At 36.9% G+C, this 25,013-nt stretch overlaps 1 protein-coding gene across 7 annotated transcripts in view; it reads right to left on the bottom strand.

Annotated features, from left to right (window-relative positions):
• The window catches only part of grik5 (glutamate receptor, ionotropic, kainate 5), a 220,668-nt gene that overhangs the window by 174,650 nt on the left and 21,005 nt on the right, over positions 1–25,013 (bottom strand). Inside the window, exon 1 of one of the 7 annotated variants that reach the window (XM_073925384.1) lies at positions 17,042–17,224. The exons of 5 other annotated variants lie outside the window; for them this stretch is intronic. The gene's annotated coding sequence lies outside the window, so the exon portion shown is untranslated. Of the gene's footprint in view, positions 1–17,041; positions 17,225–25,013 lie in introns of those variants that run through there. One more of the 7 variants, XM_068214036.2, reaches the window with a different exon arrangement.

Genomic DNA, 25,013 nt, shown 5'->3' with positions numbered 1-25,013 from the left:
ATGCTTTAGTGTTGTGTTTCATGTTAACGCAGTTATTGGGTTTTCTTACACTGGCTGCGTTTTTTAGTCCAGTTTTACGTGAAAACATGACTGTGTTGTATCTTTGTGTCATGTGCTCTCCTGTCTATTGTCTAGTCTTACCATTCTTATTAACCCATTATTATGGGTTTATTATGTTCACCTGTTTGTCAATTTGCTCTTGTTTATTGCTTCCTATTATATGCAGTCCTGTGCCAATTCATTATCATTTATCACTTTGTCCTGTCTTGTTCAGCCCTGCTCTTCCCTGCCTGCTCTGTCTAGTTTGTTTTTGTCTCGATTTATTTTTGTTGTCTTTTTGTTTTATTTTATTAATAATAAACCCATTTTTTTACTGCACTTGAGTCTCGCTCCCTTTCTCTTCTTGAAACTCTAACATTTAAGGCCCTAATACAACAGTCCTCCTCTTTGTGTTGGGCTGCCGATAAGCCTGTTGAACGATAATCTGTCATGGTAACTGTCTTAATGTACCGTTACCATTACATAATGACGGGTTTGTGGATCCGTCTTTAATTTCTGCCTAAATTCTGGAGAATATATTAAGATTTCTTAACTTTTTGAATGTCATTAATTCATGTGATGGTGTTTGTAAGAAATAATCTTTGAAGGACTGCTGAAGAACATGGTCATCCATACACTAAGTACCTATTTTCATTTCAGATAACCAATCCACTAGTGTCCCCTGCCTACTGTACATATTTGCTCATTTGTAATATGTTACTTAGACCAGTGATTCCCAAAGTGGGGGTCGATTTCCAAAAACTTAATTTCTAAATTTATAATAAATTTTATTAAACTATTAGAATTACTATATTTTATCTATAACCTACAGAAGTTAACAATAGTATTTAATAGTTACATTAAAAAAAATCATGCGAATAAAAAGCCATCAGCCTTTTGATTTTTACCATTGGATCGCAATCCCTGAGGTGATTACTTTAGATTAGGCACATCAATAGTGTCAATTGCAGCACATTGATTTTGTGGCACAATGTTAAACTTCGAAACCTTTACGGCACTCACATATATTAAAGGACACCTATGGTGAAAATCATCTTTTGTAAGCTGTTTGGACAGAACTGTGTGTAGGTATAGTGTGTTCACAGTCATATTGGGCTGTTTTAAACACAATAAATCTCTTTTTTTTTTATTTCCTGACGTCAAAATAGCATCCAAATCCCTCCCATTTTGAGACCAACCGCAACTTGACGTAGGAATGCTGTTTCCCCGCCCACCGAATTGATTGACAGCCGCATATTAACATGTCTCCGTAGTAATGCGTATAATCATACCAACAAGACAGGACGTACGCAAAGCAACTGAGAATAAAAGATTTGTTCAGTTTGCTAGGATCATCATCTATCATCCTCAAATGTGATCAAGTTTTACAAGTTTGAAATCTTTTAAAAGTGCATGTTTGTAATGAATTACAGCGATTTACTTCAGATTTACTTCAGCGTTATAAAATAGAAACTTTTGAAAGGTATAATAAATAATCTGATGAGTGTTTTGAGCTGAAACTTTACAGACACATTATGGAGACACAAAAGACTTAAATTAAATCTTGAAAAGGGGGTAACATAGGTGCCTTTTATAAATAAAGGCCTTGAATGAACATGGAGGATGATCTCCAAGTGGCAGTCTCTAAAATTAAACTCAAGTGCGTGGCCACTTGAGTGACAGCTAGGTCTTGCTGGTCGACATCACCTCAGCTGGTTCCGTCTGATTAGCCGCTGAACTCGACAAATACGTCTTATTTTTGTTTTGTTTTATGTGGCTTTACACTGTCAATTGCCTTTTGGAATTACTTCTTACAATTATCAGATAATATGGCATGCTGTGCACCTACAGTAATTGTACTCACAAACCATTCAAGTGGCCTCCATTTCCCAGGTAAGTGAAATTACATACCATATCTACAATTAAAATGTTTTATTTAATATAATTTATCATAAATAATTTTATTTAGAACTGTAATGCACTTCAGAATCTGACAGGTTGATTAGCTCTATACTAAAGAACAGTCATCTGAAACGTTGTCATACAGTATTATGCCTGAATTTCATACAAATGCTTTGCATTTACTAAAACTGACTATATTTGAAGTACTTGAAGTAATTCGCGTTTTCTTCCTGTAAAAAAACGTGATAAGAACAATGCTTAGTGGCTCAATGTTTTATAACAGTGTTTTAAAGGAGTAAACAATGTATTAATATAGTATACAATCAAACACAAGTGCATGTATTAAGAGCTTCTCCCAAAGAAAAGCCTGTCTAAGCAAAATACTAGCAGGCATCTGTAGCTTGGCTCACGCTCCGCCTATTTGCCCTTTTTTGGTAACCCCCGGTCGACACGATGACACGCGAACAAAATGCAGATGGTTGGCCACGCCTACTTGTACCTTAATTTACGCTCTCCAGAAACCTATGGGTGACGTCACGGATACTACGTCCATGTCTTTTACAGTCTATAGTTTATAGCCACATCCAAGGATAGTGGGGGAATAGGAGTAACTGAAATTGTTATTTTGGGGCTCGCAATATGAAAAGTTTGAGAACCCTCACTTAAAGTATTTTTAAAAGTATTTTTAAAGTATTTTCTTTTTTTGTTGTAATTAAGTTTTTATTGATTTTGTTCTTTCCAATAAACAAAACAAGATCCACTTCTTAACCCCCCAGCCCACCCAACAAAACACCTCCCCCCACCCCTAGTGGTTCCAAAGTCCATGTTATCTCACAAATAGCGTTGCAATCAAGATAAATAACTAACAGAAAATATATACATACATAGAAATACATATCTTAAACACAAATATAATAAATACAGGGTGCAGTTACTTCTTGACCATGCCGGTTCTTTTCATACAGATGTTGTTGGTGACATACTGCCACATAGCAATCATTTAATTTGCAGTCAAATGTATGTTGAATTATTTTTGGGGGGGTTTTATAATGTACGCAAAAGCAGGTATTTCCAGTGAGTCTGTCTAATAGATTGGGAGTAAAATTCAATTCCAGTTCTTACAAATACAATTCTTGGCCAATATCTTGATGTATTTCAGATTAAAAATATTCATGTATACAATGTCATTCTGCTACATCTCTGCTTCAAGGTTAGGCATGCTGTTGTTGTTTTCTAGACCTTGGATTGTAACAAGTGGTTATTTGAGTTACTGATGTTTTTCTATCAGCTGAATTGGGTTTTCCCCTTTAACCTCTGGCATCAACAAAACATTTTCACTCAAAGAAATGCTGCTCACTTTATTTTTTTCTATTTTTGAACCATTTTGCGTTAACCGAAGTGACAGTTCTGCATGGAAATACCAGCAGATCAGCAGTTTCTAAAATTCTTAATAGAACCAATAAGTATGCCACGTTCTATTTCACTTATCAAATCAACTTTCCTCCCAATTCTTCGGCTTATTTTTAACTTCAGCAGATCAGCTTGACCACAACTACACTGCCAAATGCTGCTGCTGCCATTGACTGATCAGATTTTGTCAAATTAAATAGGTGTAGATAAAAGATGTCGATTTGTAAAATGTTGTCTCCTTTGTTGCTGGACAAGAGATATTTTGAAATGCGAGACGTTCAGTAGGTTTGTTTGTAGTTTTTGAAGATCTGCCACACACGCAGAACTCAACTGTTGCTATATGTCAGAGCTGACAATTATTTTGGAAGAATGCCACAGGAATAAACTCTACGCATCGCAAAAGAACCAGTTATTAAATATGACAATGAAATGTGTGAATACAAATTAAATGACAAGTCAAACACTACAAAACAAAAGATTTAGATTTTTCTTCAATTATTCAGGTTCATGTGTGATTTTAATTATTCCGTTTAGAAAGTACAAAGTTTTCCCTCGAGAATTTACTGAAGCACAAAATCGGTTTCTCGGCAGAATAAAACAGATATAATGTGTGAGCGAGTGCAGGGATGTTTGGAAGGTGAAGGAAAGGAAGACAGATAGAGATAACAATGGTAGCTGAGGCATGAGATGAGGGGAGATGAGCGCGAGAAGAGAGAAAGTGCTGGAGGGGAAGAAACAGCATGAGGGGAGAGTTTCTAATCAGTGCTTATATTACAGATGTGCAGTATTAGTGCAGAACTGCATCTTCATAGGCACAATGCTACAGTGTTGTGGACTTACTTAATAAAGCTTCGTTGCTAAATACATTCTCAAAGACTATTTCAAAATACTGTAGGCTTTTGAATGGAAGGCTAACAGTAATTGGTGATCTAGCACAAAAAGGAGGTTTTCATAGTACAATTGCTTATGTTTAATATAGTCAAGGTCGCTGGTTCGAGCCTCGGCTGGGTCAGTTGGCGTTTCTGTGTGGAGATTGCATGTTCTCCCTGCGTTCGTGTGGGTTTCATCCGAGTGTTCCGGTTTCCCCCACAGTCCAAAGACATGCAGTACAGATGAATAGGGTAGGCTAAAATGTCTGTAGTGTATGAGTGTGTATGGATGTTTTCCAGAGTAGGGTTGCAGGTGGAAAGGCATCCGCTTTGTAAAACATATGCTGGATAAGTTGGCACCTGATTCCGCTGTGGTGACCCCAGTTTAATAAAGGGACTAAGCTGAAAAGAAAATGAATGAATGAATGAATGAATGAATGAATGAATGAATGAATGAATGAATGAATGAATGAATGAATGAATAGTAAAAACACAGAGCGTCACGGTGGCACAGTGGGTAGCACAATCGCCTCACAGCAAGAAGGTCCACCACAGTCCAAAGACATGTGGTGTAGATGAATTGGGTGGGCTAAATTTCCAGTATACTCTCAGAAATAAAGGTACCTTTTTAAAAGGTACACATTTTTACTTGAAGGGTCCATGTTGGTACCTCAAAAGTACATACTGTATTGGTACCTAAATATTTTAAGAGGAACACTTTTGTACTTTTAAAGTACTAATATGTACCCTTGAAGTATTAATATGGACCTTTGAGGTACAAATTTGTATCTTTTGAAAAGGTACCACCCCAGTGACAGCTCATGTACCTTTATTTCTGACAGTGTAGTGTATGTGTGAATGAGTGTGTATGGATGTTTTCCAGTGATGGCTTGAAGCTGGAAGGGCATTCACAGCTTAAAACATGCTGAATGAACTGCCAGTTCATTCCACTGTGGTGACCCCAGATTAATAAAGAGACTAAGCCAAAAAGAAAATGAATGAATGAAAAGTAAACACAAAACTGTCATCATTTTCTCACCCTTCACTTGTTCCAAACCAGTTTAAGGAGCTCTTTCAATTTATTTTGGGAAAAACTGGAAACCATTATTGACTTCGATAGTATTTGTTTGGTCCCACTTTATATTAAGTGTCCTTAACTACTATGTACTTACATCAAAAAAAATTAAATACAATGTACTTATTGTGTTTCTAATGTATTTGAGAACACTTGTGGTGCTTTTGAGTTGGGATAGAGGTTGGGTTATGGACAGGTTTGGTGGCATGGGTAGGTTTAAGGGTGGGTTAAGGTGTAAAGGATGGTCAACAGTGTATTTACAAATGTAGTTACAAAAGTTAATTACAGATATAATTACATATATGTATTGTCAAGTATAAGTACACAGTAAATACACATTTACTCAATAAGTACATTGTAACAAACTATTAGTTCCTGTGTAATTACATATTAGTTAAGGCCACTTAATATAAAGTGGGACCATTTGTTTTTTTTTACTATGTAACCAGCATTCCTCATAATATTATCTTCTTTTGTGTTCAGCTGAAAAAAAAAAAGGTTTGGAACCTATTGGGTGTGAGAAAATGTTCTTGAGAAAAAGTACAAGAAGCCACTATCAGGGTTTACGCAGCTTAAAGCCAGTAGGTGTTTTTGTAAACATGTAGTTTTTATCCTTGTTGTTTATGTAGGTTTATGTTTTGCTGTATGTTTTAGATTACTTCTTGACCATGCAGAAGGCGGTTCTTTTCATACATATGTTGTAACTATAGACACACCCTCTGTCAAGCGTTGATGCTGAAGCCCTGTGTGAATCAGGCGTTTATCATTAAACATTAATCGTGCTTTTTCAAAACTCTTACTGTATATGTGTTTCTACGATTTAACAAATTCCAAGGTTTGATGTATGAAATGAACTGTAGAAGGCAAATGACGTGGGAAGCATTGTGCAATACACAATTGCTTAAGCACACAGGGTGCCACCGTAGACAGACACTGCATGCCGAGTTGGGCCAGCGCTCACTGAAAACTCACACAGTTAAAGCTGCTTTCATTTTATTGAGAATTTAAAAGCATCTAAACCAGTGGATTTGTTCAGCAAAGCACTTGTCCATGTCTCTGCATCCCAAATGACTTAAAATAATACACAGCAATATAACTTAAATAATCTCCACTGTACTGAACGGTAGTGGTTCTCTTCCTATTTTCTTCTAAACATCGATGACGCAAGTGTCAGAAGGTTAAAATGCAATGTGAGTGCAGGTCATCTTTGGAGTAGGGAGGGGGACAATAGTGCCCAGGCTTGGTTTAAGGCAACCATGTCTAGTATGAGTACAGCCTGACTTCTGAGTATCTGACTGTACTACTTAGGTTCAGATCGGGCCATCATGGGGCTCAGTGTAGTGGCAGATGTATGGGTACTATCACTTCATTAGGTTGAGGTCTCTACAACTTACAGGTTGGTAAGTCAGTAAATCCGTTTTAGGGCAGAAATATGACCTTTGGGCCTTTCTAACCATTGTAATAGGGGTTCAGTGCTATGCTTGAACTCCTAAAACAAGTTGCTGCATATGAAAAGGAAAATCCATTAATTCCTGTACTTCGCAAAAAAAATAGTAAAGCTATTACAATAGCAGCATGACTGTAGTTTCACTCCTTTGAAACTGCGGCTTACCAAGATGCTAATATTTGAAAGTGTCTCCCTCAAAACCATATCTGAAATAAAGGCATAAGTCTTTACCGTCTACACTCAAATGTTGACCCCTCAAAGTAAGCTCTGCTGCAGCTAAATCTGTCAAGACGCCACATTCTCTTTGTACTATTCAGAGCAGATACATCCAGCCTGGCGTGGATTTAACTTAAACATCTGACTTTGATGTGCGAAGACGGAGATTAAGAGACAGAAAATTACAAGGAGAAAAAAGAAAACCTAACCGGAGAATAGCCTCGCGCTATGCTTCCGGATGCGGTCGCTGGCCTCTCTGTGTCATTAAAACGAATCCACCTTGCGTGCTAATGCCTTGCAGGGATAAATAATTCAGAGCGGGCACACGCTGATGGGGCAGGCTAATTAAAGAGCAGACCGGCGGTGAGACGTCGCCACCTCACACATTTGCACTACTTAACTCGCATTGTCAAACCCTGTGGTCGTGTCCGTAACATGGCGTGACAGCTGTCTGAGCTTCGCATGGTGGCAAATGCCAATCGATGACGGAGGTCCCCGCACTATCGCTGCGCATCCAGCTGTTTGCAATCAAACAACAGCATACCGTGAACGCCACAACCTGCTTATTAACCTGAGGGGAAAACCATCAGAACATAGTGTTGAGGAAGAGTCGACTCGAGCGTTTGTGACAGACGCCCAGACCGTTTAACTGCTTGAGTAATTTGATGGACAGCTAGACACACACATTCTCTCTTTTTTTTTGAAAGCTTATAAACAGAACTGAAAGATCACAGTGCTGTTAAAGGATTGTCAGTAGAGCGTTGACTCAACTTTAAAGTGAGAGAAAGAAAACGAAACCACATTGTGAAATGGATTAACAAACGTGTAAAAACACTGCAGCCACACACAGAAAAGACCAAGACATGAGCTCATATCATTTCAAGGAGACTTCATCATGAGGAGACGACGTACCCTGACCTTGTGAGCCCATAGGCTCTATAAAAGCTGTTAGAATACAGTGACATTTACTCAACAAAATGTGCCACGTATGAAGATGATTCCTCACGCTCTGGGGAGGAATGACATTAACAGAATGGTTCACCCAAATGATCATTCTGTCATCATTTACTCAGCCTCACATCAAATCCCCATGACTTTCATTGGTGGAACTAATCAGTGGACTTTGATGGTATATGTATTGTAGATGTGGTCAAGATGATCTGCTGAAGTTGAGCATCAGAATAAGAAGAAAAAGGCCATTGAACAAGTATTTCAGAAACTGCTGATCTACTTGGATTTTCATATACAAGCAAATCTTGGGTTTAGAAAAAGAGAAAACATACAGTGAGTGGCAGTTATGCGGGTGAAATCTTGTTGATGCCGGAGGTCACCGTCACTATTTGGCTGATAGAATGGCAGCAGTAACTCAAATAACCACTTGTTAAAGCTGAGATCTGCAGAAGAGCATCTCTGAACACATATATCCAGCCTTGAACCAAATGAGCTACACTAGAAAAAAAAAAAACACCAGTGACACTCCTGCCAGATGAGAACGGAAAACTTGGGCTGTAATTTATACTGGCTCGACGTAGAAGATTGGAATATGGTTGCCTGATCTGATGATTTATGCTGTGTCATCCGGATAGTAAGTCAGAATTTTTGTAGGTTGTTTTGTATAAACCTTTGCTGGTGCTGATGCTGTAATAGTCTGAGGGAGATTTTTTTGGCAGACGTGGGTCCCTTAGTACCATCTGATCTTTGTTTAAAGTCATCTGAGTATTGAGTATTGATGCTGACCAGATCCATCCATATGACCACACTCTGGCCATCACTTCCAGAATTTTAATATGTCACGTAACTAGGCATGAGCCGGTATAAGATTCTGACAATATGATAACCTTGGATATAATTATCAAGGTATCACGTATTGAGATTACTGCTCTAAAATATAATCTTTTTAAATGTCTGGGTTAAAAACAAAACAGTTTTCCCCTCTGCAGGGTTTCTGCAGGTTTCACAGAGTTAAATTCAAGACTTTTTAAGACATTTTTAAGACCATTATGACTGAAATTTTAGACTCATAAAAGTTTAGACTCATGTTTCATTATAATTGTATACATTTAATAATACAATAGTACATTAATTAATAAATTAAAAAATAAATATTTTAGATTCAAAATATTTAAATATTGTGTAAAAACAAGCAAGCTCTACTTGTATCCATACACTTTTTTTCAACATAAACTTTCTTTAAAATAAAAAAATGAACAAATGTTTTAAAAGTTACTATATATAATATACTATAATAAACTATAATAAACTAAATCTATATGGACAACTTTTTTAAAAATGTTATTTTAAGGAAAATATTTAAACCATTATGATAGAGTTAAAATGACCTTTTGAATAAAAAGTTTAAAGTTCTATTGAGATGGATTGTTGATGATTGGTGGGTTTTGACCAGATTGGGTAGCAATTTATGAACAAAGGAATATTAAGACCTGCTTAAAAAGATTTAAGACCTACACACAATATTTCAGTGAATTTAAGACTTTTTAAGGCCTAAAATTTGGATTTTGAGATTTAAGGCATTTTAAGACTTTTTAAGACCCTGCAAAAACCCTGCCTTTGTACTAAATATATATATTAATAATTATTAATATATTAATAATAAAATATTTCAATTGTATTGGAGCAATAAACATGTCAGGCTAAATAGTTCAAATTAATTTCTTTTCTGCTGGAGATACTGCTGTCCTAAAAAATAAAAATGTAAATAAAAACATCTTACTCATACCTTAAGAACGGTATAGCAGAAAAAAAATAACGGTTTTAAAACCTTGACTTTTCTAAACTGCGGCATATCTTGAACATGGTTATTATCCCATGCTTGCACGTAACATTCCAGATCATTTGAAGATTGTCATTAATACATATAAATGATAGGAATGTTTTCAAAAATGCCAAGATTTAAGATTATATTGAAGGCCAAAATGGGTTTAGTCCAGTGTTTCTTAACTGCGTCCCTGGAGGACCACCAACACTGCATGTTTTGGATGTCTCCTTTGTCTGTCACACCCATTACAGGTCTTTCAGTCTCTGCTAATGAGCTGATGATGTGAATCAGGTGTGTTTGCTTACAAAGACATGGAAAATGTGCGTAGCTCCAGAAACGCGATTAAGAAATACAGATCTAGTCTGGTAGTAATATGATGTGTTTTATACACACATTAAAAATAGTTTTTCCTCCTTAGATCAATATCTAAACACAAATCTATCCTCACTTTTGAAGATAGGGAGAGGGTTGTTCATGTTTTTGTGCCATCATGACTGAATTACTGTATTGTGTTGTATTGGGTGTGAGTCAGGCCTCTCTTCCATCTGCAACGTGTTCAGAACTCTGCTGCAAAATTCTTAACAGGTATAAAAAAGAAAGCGCATATCACTTTGGTGTCTCCACCTATAGGGGTCTCTGACCGGATACCCAAATAATATAGAATTCATTATAAGGTGTTGCTCTGTGTTTTTAAAAGGTGCAGTATGTAGGATTGACACAACTTTGGAAGAACTAGGTATTGCAGTCCAAATTCAAAACACTGTAGAGGGTTTTTTTCACCCAGCCTCCTCTCTGATGACTCCACATAAACACAGGTTGCACTAACAGGGGCAGGCGTGCCTGCCGATTCAGCCTATATGTGTCTTAAATAATGTAATGTAATGTAATGTGTATTTATATAGTGAATTTATCATTTATGGCCATACACCCAAAGCACTTCACAATCATAAGTGGGGTCTCTCCACACCACCACCAGTGTGCAGCATCCACTTAGATGATGCTACAGCAGCCACAGGACAACAGCGCCACACAATAAAAGGAATATTTCCAATGTTAAAAGTAGTTTTTGTCCTAACCATTTGCGGCAGTAACACCTGACATATCTAATTTAGAAACATTTATTTTTCTGAGACATCGTGCCTGACAACAACAAAAGCTACTATGGCAAATATCACCTCAGGAACTGATTATGTACTTTATTAAGGGTTAAGTGCTACCAATGGGAGTTTGATTCCATTTTACGTGACATGTATTGCCATACTGAAAACAGCAGCAGTTTTCCTGAGATCTTGAAAATAAAATAACTACTAAACAAATACTTTAAGAATGAAATTTAGAACTGCGACTCAGTGCAAACCAACAACCATCAGTCACAAATATTTTTGGCTGTGCCCACATCGATCTGGGCAGCCTTCATGACTGACATTAAATACAGTGTGTTTTTCACCAAAGAAACCCAGAGTGCTGAAGTATAATTGGTAGACTGGAAATGGGTGGGTTATAGAGACCAAAACAACAGACAGACATTCTGACACGGAATGCACAATTTCCTATGAGAATTACTGACTTAAGCATTGATCTTCAGATAAACTACTATGCTAACTTTGCATATTTCCTAAATATGAGGAAACATATTATGGTATTTGTATGCCATAGAAGAGTCAAAAACTTACAAACAGCATCTTTAATGCCCTTCTTGGCCTAGCCCTGGAGTATATTGCGGATTTGATTAGTCATCTAAACCCAGTAGAACTCTTTGTTCAAATGTTCAGCTGCTCCTTGCAGTTGTACATTCTCACCTAAAACTGTAAAGGTTATAGGGCTTCCTCTGATGCAGCTCCAAGGCTCTGGAATGACTTTCCTCTGTCTGTTAAATCCTCTCCAACACTAGCTTTATTCCAGAGTTAGTTTACTTTTGATTTAAAAAATGCCCTGTAAATTGTCTCTTTTATGTTTTTATTTTCCTGTTTTCTTTTATATGGTTTTTCATTTCTGTACAGCACCGCTGAGTTGAGTAGGGTGTATAATAAAATGGCTGGAGAGTATATTTTAGTCAAATTAGTCTCTGCCACTAGTAGATGGATTTTCCACCCAAAAATGAAAATTCTCTTATTATTTACTTTTATTATTAACATTCATGCTGTCCCAGCGGCATATAAAACAGCCTTATAAAAAAAACACAATATGTGAAAAGATTTTTATCTTTTTAAACTGCACTAAAAGAGAAATTGTTGGTGTAACTCAGTTTAATAATGATTCTCTTTCATCTTCACCCATATAAATTGTTATTTCAACTTGCAAACGGAACAGCAAATGGAGGAGCAAAATTCGTTTTGAACCAATGATGTCAAATCCCTTTCATTTAAATAAGCTTGTGAAATAAACTTGCCTGGAATACAGTTTACTCTTGTGGAGCCAATTCATCTGCCAGTTATTAATATTCTGTTAATAATTGCAGTTCAAATCACATTACTGCTTTACATGTATTGTTGTTATGTTACAAACATTTTTTTCTTAACTTAAAACACCTATTATTTTAATTTAAATTTTTCTTCATGCAGTCCTACACAAATCATGCTGGAAACTACAGAAACAGTTCAAGTCAGAATTATTAGCCCCCCTGAATTATTAGCTGCCCTGTTTATTTTTTTTTTTGCCCAATTTCTGTTTAACAGGAAAGAAGATTTTTTCGGCACATTTCTAAACTCATTTGCCATGATGACAGTACATAATATTTGACTAGATATTTTTTCAAGACACTTGTATATAGCTTTAAGTGGCGTTTAAAGGTTTGACCACGTTAATTAGGTTAACTGGGCATGTTAGGCTAATTAGGCAAGTTATTGTATAACAGTGGTTTGTTCTGTAAACAGTCGAAAAAAGTAGCTTAAAGGGGCTAATTATTTTGACCTTAAAATGGTGTTTAAAAAAAATTTAAAAACTGCCAAAATTAAACAAATAAGACTTTATCCAGAAGAAAAAATATTATCAGATACACTGCGAAAATGTTCTTGCTCTGTTAAGCATAATTTTGTAAATATTTATATTTTGTGTACTGTAAATATCTAAAGCAGAGGAGTTTTTTTTTAATACAATAAACTATAAAATATAACCCTGGTTACATTTTCATAAAAATGAAAATGTATCCTTAGCTTTACAATCAGCATCATTCTCCATTATGTGATGAACCTGCTCATGACCATTAGACTAAAGCAATAATGCAGTTGGACAAAAACAGTACTATGGAGATATGACAATTTAATTATATAGATAGATATGTGATAGATAGATATGGGGCAATTCAAATATATGTTAAATACGTGAATGGTTGATTATCTAGCATTTATGTTTGTTGCATCCAGCTGCTAGACAGGCATGTGATTTATTGTAAATTAATGATTTGATTAATGATTTGATTAATGAATTAAAGATAATAAAGCAATTAAAGAGGTTGTAATTTGGAACTGTTAAGTGGACAACTTAATTTTTCTAATAATGCACATAGATCATTTACTTAATTTTAAAGCAACAGGTTTACTCACTTTTGTAAAGACAACTAGTCGCTTTAAAAGCAACAGGTTTACTCACTTTAATAAAAGTTAACTAATTGCTTTCTATAGTGTTCATATACAGAAGGTGACAATATTTTTATCTATTGAGTGCGATACATCAAATACACAAAGAGAATTACATTTCTTTATAAAACATCAAGTTCTAAATTAGTGCAGTGTTAATTCTTTCAATATAACTACTGTAATTAAATTACTTTTCAACTAAAAAAGTAAGGAATTACTTTTAATAATTCGCTTCACTCGCATTCATCAATTATCTCGCGGTGCATCATGGGATAGCATATCATCATGCACACTTCAAAATCTCGCCAGAAGTAAAGGTCATCCAACAATTTCTCACATATTGTTTTTCGATTGCTATGAATTTGTACATACTACTCGGCTTGTACTGTTTTTAGCGTACTACTACAGTATATAGTATGAAAGTATGCGATTTCAGATGCAGCTTCAGTCAGTGTAGCCTTATCAGTTTAAGCCAGAATCAGACAAAAAAAATGAAGAGGACACAGCTAAACCTCATGCCTACTCTCTAAAGTAATATCTGACAAGTCGCTTTCATATATATTTGGGTTTAAGCATGTGTAAGTAATATGAAACGTTCACATATATTTTGCGAATTTGTAATTTGAGAACCCATGGAATGCGGCCGCATAGAGAAACACTGCAGATTGTGGGTGTTTACAGTGGTTTGTCGGATAAACATGAATTTGTAGCTACATTGTTAACAATGCCAAGCAGCATTTCCCATTGTTTACATCCTTGTTTCTGTCCTTGCTACAACATGCCGTTAACTATAGAAACTGTGCATGTAACAGATCTATTTTAACAAATAAAAACACTTATGATTTGTGGCTCACAATCCACCGCTTCGTCTGAAGCTGCTCCTTCTTTGAGGATTTTTTAGCCCGGATCCAGCACTGAACTGGGAGAGATTATGGAAGCTGTCCTTTGTCAAATCTTTTTTCTCAGACTGATTTAAGACAGCGGCGTCGCAGTGGCGCAGTAGGTAGTGCTGTCGCCTCACAGCATAAAGGTCGCTGGCTCGAGCCTCGGCTGGGTCAGTTGGCATTTCTGTGTGGAGTTTGCATGTTCTCTCCATGTTCGCGTGGGTTTCCTCTGGGTGCTGTGCCCCCACAGTCCAAAGACAGGTGGTACAGGTGGATTGGGTATGCTAAATTCTCCTTAGTGTATGAGTGTAAATGGTTGTGTGTGAATGTTTCCCAGAGATGGGTTGCGGCTAGAAAGACATCCGTTGCGTAAAAACGTGCTGGATAAGTTGGTGGTTCATTCCGCTGTGGCGACCCCGGATTAATAAAGGGACTAAGCCAAAAAGTAAATGAATGAATGAATGATATAAGACAGATGAAAGATTTAAGTCTATTCTAGAGCTTCAGGAAGACCATAAGAAAATAAAAAATGTACAACTTGCTTAACTGACACTGTTTATGTCTTTTTTCGTCTCTTTAATATTCCATCCAAATAGACTCACATGGGTTTAGAGCAGCATGAGGGTGAGAAAAGGTTTTCAATTTTTGTCTGAATGCTCATTTAACAGAGTCAAACTGAGACCTTTGGCCATGATATTTAATGTAGCATATTCCAGAGAACATGGGGACAGCAGCAAACACATCTGAGCCTGTGCCCATTGCTCCTGCTGCTTTACTTGAAAGCAAACACAGTTCATGTTTATTTATTAGACACCAATGCAAGGCACTTCAAAGGACTGTCCAGTCTGAAGCTCCCCAAGACTCACAGAACCCGTAAATTAATCCTGCTCCTGCAAGACCATACAGTATATATATACCTGCCAAGACGTGTTCATTACCTTTCATTGTTTATCGCAGAGCCTAAGTGCAAGTGCAGAGTGAAAACAGCCACATGCACAGGCCATATCAAGATTATATACAACTCAAGTGGCCAAAATAATAGGCTGACAGCCCAAATTGGGAAAGTGCCCTTAAATGACAGTGGAGGTTGTGCTGGGATGTTGAGTTTTTCGGTCTGTGAGGTCCCAGGCTTACCCTGGATGGTTAATCAATGATACAGATTGTTTTGGGTCAAAAATATGAGCTAGGTGAGCAACCCATTGGAGACTCAGTCCAACTAAGAAAGTCAACTTGAGTAATTTAGCCATTAAGTTCCACTGTTCAACTTATTACTGCAAAACCAAGCAAGTTTCTTTGTTGCTCCATAGCTCCCTTTAATGGCAGAATTCTTAAAAGATGTCTGAATGCAGACTCTGTGCAGTTACAAACCTAGCTAAAGGCAAAGCTTTTTAAAGGTCCCATGAAATTAAAATAAAGTTTTTTAGATGTTAGTATCAGTATTGTTTGTTTTTAAGATATCTATAAGCTAGTGTGCTCCAAAACAGTGATAAAATTCACATTGAGAAGATTTTAAACTACAAGATGTAAAGCTTTTGTCACTTCTACCTAAATCAGGGGTCACCAAACTTGTTCCTGGAGGGCCGGTGTCCAGCAGATTTTTGCTACAACCCTAATCAAACACACCTGAACAAGCTAATCAAGGTCTTACTTGGTATACTTGAAACATCCAGGCAGGTGTGTTGAGGCAAGTTGGAGCTAAACCCTGCAGGGACACCGGCCCTCCAGGACCGAGATTGGTGACCCCTGGCCAAAATGAATCAACAGTTTTATTCACGTCACCTTAAACTACAGTTTTTCATCTATTCATAGCCAATCAAATGCTCTCTAGTATCTGACACACCCCTCCCCTTCAAAATGCTTCTCATTTGCTTTTCATTTGATGCACAGGAGCTCAACCACTCTTACTGCAGAGCGATGATAAAATAAAACACTATTGGCTGTTTTTTTTTTAAAGGGGAGGAGCTACACCATTCTCTCTTCGTATTCTCTCTTTTCCACAAAGGATACATGTAGCTTTGATTTGGACTTTAGGGCCACATAAGAGTATTCACCACAAAGAGGTACAAAACTTTTTGTAATTCTGATGTGAGATTAAGTTTTAGAAAAAGATTTAACGTTTTAATTAAAAGCACATTTACTCATAAAATATGATTTTTTTTCTTTTTTCAAAATAGAGGTGTGAAAACACCCTGCTGAGACTGGGACGGTTTCATGGCCCTATTACAGCTATTGTAACAGTATTTATCAATATGTAGAACTTTTAGGATTCTCAGAAGCTATATAAATAAAAAATGTAAAACAGGAAATACATTAGGACCATCGTTATTGTTACATCTCTCAAAATGGTCTAATTTATAAGACATTATGCCAAAATATTATTTGCCTGAAACAATACTAATAATGCACTGTATTTCCCATTATATGTTTTATTCTGGTGAAAGTCTTATTTAACTTCATTTATTACAACCGAATTTTTTTAAGGATTTTAAAAGTAAATGTGATTAGATTCCTTAATTACTTACCCCCTTAGACCTAGTTAAACCTTTAAAAACTACACTAAACTTAATCTGAGTATCTTGCAAAATAATTAGTTAAATATAAAAGTACTGTCATCATGACAGACAAAATGAATTAGGTATTTTAAATTAGTTATTAAACCTTAAAGCTGTAAAAATACTGTTTTTTAGTTGTTTTACTTGCTAATTTACTTGCTTTTTTGTCATAAAAATGTAAAAGTTTTAAAGTAAGTTTCAAAGTAGTTATAATAACCCCCATAACTCTCCATTTTTTCTAATTAACATTAACACAAATAAATATAATGGCAAAAAATGAATGTAACGTCACTGACCTTTAACCAAAAAGAAAGATCCAACAAGACAAGATGATTAAACAGCCTTTGTAAAAGAGCATATGACTTAAAGGTTTAAAAAAAGATCTGTAGTCCTTGTAAATCCTAAGAGCTTTACTGTACGATCCACTACCCCACATCTCATTTGCTTTTCCAGCAGCATCTCTGCCCTCCCTCTGAGTGGCTTCTGTTACTGTTGGGTGAGACCTAAATCTGCAGAGATGTGGGAACCTGAGTTCACCCGCGCTCTGTTCTCCTATGAAAGAGCGCTGCCATTGATTTTGCAGTGTGAAGGACTAATAAAGATGGATCTTTTTCAGAGCAAGGCTGAAATGAGGGCCTACAGGTAAGAGCCACAGACAGACGCAGCCACTTGTCCTTAATGGAAGATTGATTTTAATTGTGACACCACCTGATTGGCCCAGTTCGAAACGAATGGAACGATGGGGGAAAAAAAAAGAGATGGAAATGAAAAGCAGAGGGTGACCAATGTGCTTCCTCTAAAGCAAAAGCACTTCAAAAGCATTACCATGACTCGAGACGGGGCTCTTTTTTTTTCCTTTTCAACATTGCGTTTTTCTTGAGGGGGTAAAAGGGTATCATTACTGTGACCAAGAAAGCTTCAAAAAGATATGAAATCACATCTGCAATCATTTTCTTTTTCCTTTTTAAAAATTTATACTGGAAAAGGTTGCTTTCTGAAGAAAAACAGCAATCTATTTAAGAAAAAATCTCTAAACCCACACATGGAAATGCGTTTCTTTTTTCTTTTATTTAAAGTGCACCCTTGACTTCTAACTGAGGTACTCTCAGACTTAAAAATTAGGAGCTAAACGGCTAAATGATTCTGTGTGTTGGTGGAAACGCATTTAAATAAAGTGCACGTCTCAATAAATCTTGAGGTTTTACTGCACTTTCAGATCAAACATCTCACAGAAAATGATCACTTGTTGGGATTCGAGAAATGTCGTCCGATTCTCGAAGAAAGAAGCCTTGTGAGTGCTATTCAGCAGTTATTTACACAAACAGGCTCGTTACAGATTCTTAAACATTTCACTCATGAATCAGAGATCTTCCGTTTTCCTGAGATAATTGAAAAAGGTCATTTCAAACATCCGTGCTGACATTCTGGAAAGCAATACAAACCCTGTTGCTGATTTCAGGTCTATTGTTTGCTCGAAGACATGCAATTTGTTCACTATTTTTATTTTGCGCATCATCCGTCTGCATTCTTCCCTTTATATGTTTCAAGTGTTATTCTTGGTATTCTCATCAATCAAAGCAGGAATTTGTTTTCTGCTTTACTCAGCACAGTGCGGCTGGGTTCAGCACAACAATGCACTATAGGAACTAGTAAATATGCCATTTGCAAGCCCCGCCATTTATCACATTTTGCATAATCACGTGCAGATTATCAACTCACAAACACGGCGGCATATGAGAAGGGCATTAAAATGCATTCCCGGTGTCCTCAAAAACCACTGAGCCAGGAGTTTTTTTGTTTTTTTTTTTTAAATCCCTTTCACGCGTGGACCCAAACACGCACGCACAAATGCACCTGACAAGCTCTTATTTCAGATCAATACAATTGATCCTGCTGCCAGTGCACCAATGAACCGGAACTGATGTCATATTTGTGATGTCAACTTTTCACTGAGGTCATTTCATTCTCGCTAGTCGCTGCACAACAATGCACTCAGCAGCTGTCGATTGTGAATTGCGCACAATTATGAACAATACATAACTGCAAGGAAGCTAGCTCCGCTAAGCTCCATCTAGTGATCCTCTCTACACTGCTGCCAACACTGTTCTGCTAGGGATCCTTCTGACATTACAATAAAGCTGCTTTTTTATCCTCGCTGTTGAACCCTCCTCATGTCTTTCTGTGCGACAATCACAGCTTTATTTCCTCGCTTGGCCTTTCCAATTTCACCGAATTTTTCTATGCCGGTGGTTCTCCAAACAGGTAGAAATAAATCAGCCTTATATTGAGGGATATTCTCACAAAATCTGATACTTTCTTTTGCAGTAAAATGACACAGACATGTATTAGTCAGACAGAACCTCGTGTTTAAGGCACTGTGAAATCCTGCTGGCTTTTTTTTTCTTTCATTTCAAGTTGGCTATAATATCATTTCAATTCATCTTTTCTTCAGCACAGAAGCTGATAAGACCAGCATCACCTTCCTGTAGTACCTATTAATGGTGTGATCGTGTGATTTAACTATTTAGGACTTTAGGGCTTAGCAAAATTGGGAACACTTTACAATAACAGTACACGAATAATGTTGTATTAATATATAAGCATGACATTACTTTATTATGCACTAATGGTGAGTTAATGTGTGCGCTAATCATGCTAACTTTAACTACAGCAGGAGTCACAGGAGTTCATGTGTGAATAACGGCTACCTTAATTACTTGTTAGTACATGATTGTTTGTTAATTAATGTATTAATTTCCACATTAGTTTGAATTGAATTGAATAATTATATCATGACTTTACTTGGAAGGGCACATCATCATTAATCCATTCTTAACTACTCATGAACTCCATGCACGTCTGACTAGTGCGTGTACAATAGAAAAGTGTTCTGTTAACATCAACATGAACAGTTTAAACAAAGTAGTTAGGGTATGCCTGTAACCCCCCCCCCCCCCCCCCCCCCCCCCCCCATTTTTTTTAGGGATTCTCCGGTATTTTACAGTTCAATCATGCTATCATCCCGTAAAGGCAATTTCCCATATTGCTTTTGTATTTTGAGTCTTTCTCTGAAGGGTGGAAATAAACAATAAACAGCCGATCCTCACTATATGCTACCTATACCGCTGAACCACCAGGGGCCGCCTCTTGCTCTTAAATGTGAGTCTGTTCTGTGCTTTTGTTTTATTTATGCAGGAACACTTTTTGAATTAAATATTTAAAAAAACTGCGGGATTCCCTTTCCTTTTAATTAAAGCTGTCATCTCCTATGCAATCCTTAAAACAGTCATAGCGGTGTGTGGCTGTCAGCTGACGCGCTACATAGTGATAAATAGATGCTGTACACATGGATTCTGTACACACGATTTGAAGCTAAGCGAAATTCTGGGTTTTGGGTGCGTGTTTGAACAGACATATACACATAATTAATAATAACAACGTCTAAAGATGTCAATCTTGGTTGGGTTTTTTTTAAACACAACTAATATTGTCCTAAATGAGCATAAAAGTTTGTAAAGGAGCCGAATATTTTTATTTTAATGTTAGATATGCGCATTTTTAAAGTGACACCTCTGTTATTTAATGTAATGAAACGAAAAATCCAAATAAATGAGACATTCATTCATTGCTCTTTAATTAGAATGTGTGAGTTATACAGTGAAGAAAGGATTGATAAGATTTGTTGACTTGATTCATTTCTTTTTAAAAGCTATTAATTTTAATGGGTTCAATTGTTTGCTAATTTATTTGCTGCTGATATATACTGTTTATAATTTGTTTTAAATAATAAAAAACATATAACTGACCGTTGAACTGTTTATTTACAATAAAACAACTCCAGATTAGCATATTTAGAAATTTGGTAGGATTTGGTATGAGTTGAGGATGAGTACATGATAATGTGCCCCTCCAAAAAAAGTCATTACAGAATTATACATTAACAGCTCATGATTTCATGTTGGTTGCATTTAGCTTAAACTTAAATGTTATTTAATACAATAATTAACAACATGAACTAACAACTGTTGTAACTCATGTTGTGGTAAAAGTTAGTTTATGATTAGCGCACGCCATTATTAATTCATAATAATGTTTAGTTTAAATATTAATACATCATTATTCATGTACTGTAATTGCAACGTGTTTGCGCAATATTGTTTATGTGCTGGTGTTGTCTGTTTTAGAGCTATCAGAAATATGAAAACATGACACTAAATCAGCCAGAAGAAGGCAACAATTCCAATATGTGATTAATTTAATCATTCACTCAAATGATTTGTTCAAAGCAATAGCCGCGTTTCCACTATCGCGCCTAATGCGAGCGAGCCAGGGCGAGCGACTAATGACTCGTATAGAAAAAAGGCAATAGATTTGCTGCTTCCAAAATTGCATAATGCATTTGAATTCAACTTATTTCTGACTATGTAGCAAGGAGGGCTGGACAATATATCGAAAACTCATGGCGATAATAGTATATGGGATATCCATATCACAGGGAAGTACAATAAATTAAATTTGTTTTACATGCCAAGCATTTGTGTACTGCATGCATTATTTATCCAAATCTGACCAATCAGATGTGGCCTTTCTATTTTCACCCACACCTCTCCAGTATGTGCTGTTAGGTAAACCTAGAGCTGACAAATACTAAGTAATAATGCTGGGAGACAAGAGAGGAAGATAACAACAGCCAACAAGAATCAGAATTTCTGCTGAGGTTTTCAGTCATTCATTCATTTTCCTTTGGATTAGTCCCTTTATTCATTAGTAGTCACCACAGCGGAATGAACCTCCAACTTATCCAGTATGTGTTTTTACACAACGGATGGCCTTCCAGCTGCCACCCAGTACTGGAAAAACATCCATACACACTCATTCACACACATAGAGCACACTATGGCCAATTTAGTTTATTCAATTCACCTACCCGCTTGTTTAGTGTGACGTCACGCAAAGTGGCTTTCGGGTCCAAGCGCTCTATTCAACTCAATGGGGAGATTCATGAAATGGTAATAATAAACGTTTACAAAGCGGTTTAAGGCTTTCGAAAATCACGATCGCAATATATATGTCCATGCCTAATATCCGATGGCCAGAAAGTAATCCATTTATTTATAAGTTGTTAAATTTTTGGTATTTGTTATGCAGCAAGCCCAGAGATTGTTGTGTACAGTATGACTTTATATAAGATTAACTTTAATGTGTGATAGGAATAAAACGTGATCATAAACAAATGATTTCTCCACTCAAATGAATGGCGGCTTGGACCCGGAAACAGTATTACAAAAGTCACCACTTAACAAGCGGATAGCGCATGTTTTTGGACTGTGGGGGAAAATTGAGCACCCAGAGGAAACCCCACGCAAACACAGGGAGAGGATGCAAGCTCCCCACAGAAATGTCCACTGACCCAGCTGGGACTCGAACTAGCAACCTTCTTGCTGTAAGGCAACAGTGCTAACCACTGAGCCACCTCGTCATCATTTGTGGTGTTTTAAAGTGGAAATGTTTGCACCTTTTTTTTATTTAATTAGCTCAGATATCCAAATTTCAGTTACCTGTTTAAGTATGATCATAATACAAATATATATTTTTATTGCTTATAGAATAACATTTTGCAAGTCATTTATATTGTTAGAAATATAATTGTCGCAACATTCAACAACAATATTGCATATTGCACATTTCCCAGTATCGTGCAGTCCTAGCAAGGTATCCAGCGTCACTAAAAGTGGGAGTACATGTGGTCACACATGGAGAAGATCACATGCTAGTCCTAGACTCGATAAAATGCCTACTATTTCATGAAGCTAAAGGCGTATTATTAAGGCCAATAAACTTGTGCTGGAAGAAACTACAAGGTGGATTCAACTGACCTCCCTCACTTCAACATCTGACCCACGTCACTTCTGACAGACGTCAATGAAAAGCAGTTAGAATAAAACTGATTCTTACGCACTCCATAAAGATACCAATATGGCTTTTGACTTGAATCATGATAAGCATGGTATTCATATGAGCAGAAAGAATGAAATTCAAACAGGCTACTTCTGCAATGCTGTTACTTTCACGTAAGCTACCAGCATGTCATACCCTCATTCATAAATCATCTCCCATGGCCTTGCGGAAAGGTAAAATATCCACCGAACCTCTAGAATGTTGAAAAGAATATTTCATTATATTTATCTAGCACTTTTCACATTAGCAGTTGAAAACATTTAAACTGGATGGCAGCTGTGGCGTGCCAGAATGCCCTCTACACACTAGCATATTGGTAGAGCAGAGGCAGAATGATGAAGCCAATCAGGAGATGTACTGTAGGGATTCTTAAGAGGCCATGATGATGGATAGAGGCCGGTAGGCAAATCTGGCCAGGATACTGTGGTCAAACCCCTACTCTTTTCAAAGGACACCCTGGAATTTTTTTTTATGACCACAGAGTCAGGACCTCAGTTTAATGTCTCATCCAAGGAGGGTGTTTTTTTGACAGTTACACTATATCATTATACTGGTGGTCTTGGATTTATACAGACCACAAGCACTCATCTTCCACCAGCTTGCAGCAGATGCTATTGCTGATTCAGAGCTGGTTCTTCTGGCAAGCCATTTGTTGAGTTTTGTTATAGCTACACCTGCTGTCCACACTACTCTGGCATCTTTGACCCATGAAAATGGAGGATTTTGTAAATGCTAAAGACCCCATTTCAGTTTGGAAACATTGGTGTTTACATTTTGGTATAGACGGATGGTAATGCAAAGACATGGGTATCTCCAGCTGCTCTCTGATTTCTGGACTACTGTAAATCATTAGCCCCTTTCACACAGTTATTCCGGTAAATATATAGAAAATATCTTGAAATACTTTACCGGTAGATTCAAAGAAGTGCTGTTCACACAGGCAAGGACGTTCCAGTTTTTTTCCGGAAATGACTGTTCACACATCCACTCCAAAATACTGGTAAATTCTGACATCCTTAACCAAAATGTGCATAAATGTGCATATATACACATAAAAGGGGTCAGGCTTTTGTTGATGGTTTCACTTTTATTTAAAGCTTAAGCAGTAATGCAGCTGCATTTGTTCCAGAGACATTCACTATGTCTATGTACAAAATCTGTGGACGGATAAGTATAGTGAGCAACTTCAATAAAAACAAAGACTTTTATTTTCATGTGTCTGAATGTTCTGATTGGCCAGAGTAGACCTCTCATGACAGCACTCTCTAAACGTGATTGCACTCTTTCTGGCCATTTTACCCCTGCGGTCACACAGAACAGCATTCAGGGAAATTACCAGTAATGTTACTCTTTCCAGAAAATTGCCAAAATGAATCTATCTGTGTTTTCAAAAAGGTAACAAAACCGAAAGCCACCCAGCCTGGGAGCGATATTATTAGACCGCCCGCTCCCATTCAAAATTACACCAGTTACCGACCGCTCCCGCACTTTATTCGGAAATTTATTCCCACGCCGCAAGAAATCGGGTCAGGACCTCTAGTATTGTGTGGCCGAATTTTTTTTTTTTTACTCAATAAAATTGTCAGTCAGGATGAAGAGTGTTTTTATTCTAAAACTACTTTAAAATATAAATGTATACAAAGGAGAATAATGTGTTTGCTCAGCATAATTTTTGAATGGGTATAAACTACAAGAGTTAGTATAATGTGTCCGGCATTGTGTTCCAAATATTTCAAATATGCGTTCAAAAGTGTTTCAGTTTGTCTTTTGGCCAGATTTACCCCACCCTCAGCCCCAGACACAAGCATGTTCTTACTTCTATCCCAGTGATGTTTTGGAGCTACATAAGAAAACTTCTCCTCGTTTAGAGCTGGTGCTTTGTGTGTCAAAAGACAAACAACCAATTTTTTTGGTTGAAAAAGTTTGCACTGGGCGGAGAGCGGTAAACTGAATGCAAACACAGATACACGGAGACTGGAGCGCAAAGCAGCCGTGAAGATCAGTCAAGTCATCAAGCAGATCGCTCATCTGTGTTTGTGCTCTGTAAACAGCGGAGGGTGACCTGATGACCTTCTCGGCCAATCACAAGCATTTATGACGAGCATGTGAACGCAATGGCAAATCAACGCTGTTTTAAGAAAGCCATCAACAAATCAAATTTACAGGGTTTTTTTTATTCAGTATGGAGACAAGTCTAATCTAGTGAAAGAATCAGTTTATTAACTGAAGTTTGATAAATGGCATCTAAAACGTGTGTTTGGGAAAGAAAACATTAGCTAACTAGTGCCATTTTCCTTAACTTACCTGAAA

The sequence above is a fragment of the Danio rerio genome, chromosome 16 (assembly GCF_049306965.1).
Source record: "Danio rerio strain Tuebingen ecotype United States chromosome 16, GRCz12tu, whole genome shotgun sequence".
Lineage (NCBI taxonomy): Eukaryota > Metazoa > Chordata > Actinopteri > Cypriniformes > Danionidae > Danio > Danio rerio.
The sequence above is the reverse complement of the archived record's forward strand: the minus strand, read 5'-3'. Positions and strand labels throughout refer to the sequence as shown.